Source organism: Schistocerca nitens, chromosome 10 (assembly GCF_023898315.1).
Source record: "Schistocerca nitens isolate TAMUIC-IGC-003100 chromosome 10, iqSchNite1.1, whole genome shotgun sequence".
NCBI lineage: Eukaryota > Metazoa > Arthropoda > Insecta > Orthoptera > Acrididae > Schistocerca > Schistocerca nitens.
Genome location: NC_064623.1, coordinates 187,002,155 through 187,003,598, shown reverse-complemented (window position 1 = coordinate 187,003,598; position 1,444 = coordinate 187,002,155). Strand labels below are relative to the sequence as shown.

General features: G+C 40.6%; 1 pseudogene; it reads left to right on the top strand.

Annotated features, from left to right (window-relative positions):
- Positions 1-632: 632 nt before the first annotated feature.
- Positions 633-750, top strand: LOC126211026 (5S ribosomal RNA; annotated as a pseudogene).
- Positions 751-1,444: the final 694 nt, after the last annotated feature.

The window sequence follows — 1,444 nt, the reverse complement described above, 5'->3', positions numbered from 1 at the left end:
CGCAAATTACCCAGACTGTGTTCATCCAATGTTTCATAATGAGAGCATTTAGCGACTTTCTAAACTTTGTCTTTCTTACATGGATAAATTCAAATATATAGGAGATTAACTCATTTGTAAAGTAATTGGACGATTGAAGCCGTTTTATAGATGCACGGTCGAATCTTTAAAAGGTTTTCTGGGTATGACTAAGAGGGACGCCATGGTGGACAATTCCAACTCCGTCCGGAGGCTTCGTACCAGTTTTTGCGTTGAAAATATATTTCTCCAGTTCATTTGGAAATCTGAGAACATATTTTACTGAGTCTTATCTGCTTGCAAGCATTAATATTTTGTGGGAAATTGCTGTTTGTTTGTTTTCTTTTGTTAAAAGTACAAATTCGAAACATTCATGAATATCAAATAGGTCTGGAAACAATTTTTACAACATTACGTTTGCAACTTGGTATGTTAATCTATAAAGTACACTCTGCAATAAGGAACAGGCAGTACAGTAAAAACTTGTGGCTTTTTTGTTTTGGAAATTGCTGTATGAACATTTTCCTATACCCCATTATTGCGAACACTGGTTAGAACTGAAATAATTTGAAGCAAGATCAGAACTGAATTGAGTGTAGTAATTACTGGGAATGGCTAAAGGCCTTGCCGCAGTGGTAACACCGGTTCCCGTCAGATCACCGAAGTTAAGCGCTGTCGGGCTGGGCTAGCACTTGGATGGGTGAGCATCCGGTCTGCCGAGTGCTGTCAGCAAGCGAGGCGCACTCAGCCCATGTGAGGCAAATTGAGGAGCTACTTGACTGAGAAGTAGCGGCTCCGGCCTCGGAAACTGACATACGGTCGGGAGAGCGGTGTGCTGACCACATGCCTCTCCATATCCACATCCAGTGACGCCTGTAGTCTGAGGATGACACGGCGGCCGGTCGGTACCTTTGGGCCTTCGTGGCCTGTACGGGAGGAGTTTCGTTTCGTTTCAATTACTGGTAATATAAGACTGTTGTCAGCCTTTTACTGCAAGTGCAGCCCGTAAATTGGGCTCTTGAAGTAAGAGAAAATTCTTTGATCATCGTACTGATGCTATTGTTTGTTTTTCTGTCCATAAAAGTCCATATTTTGGGTTTCAATTTTCAGGTTATCCTTCGTTGTGTTCCAGTAATCCTGCCCCAGCATCATGTGTTAGAAAAAGTGCCAGTACACTCCCGATTATTTAAATACTCGAACTCAAATGAATGAAACAACTCCAATCATCGGAGTATTTTACGAATGAGTTAAAGTGTTCAATATTTGACGTTAAGCATGTGTGAGAGAAAAGGTTTAGGAAAAGCTTGTAATTATGTTTACATTTTTTTGGAAGTCGTTAAGTTTTGTCATTATGAAACACTTGATGGATACAGTGTGGGTATTTTGCGCTCTCGTTCAAGGCAAAGCTAATTTTTCAAATATCTAA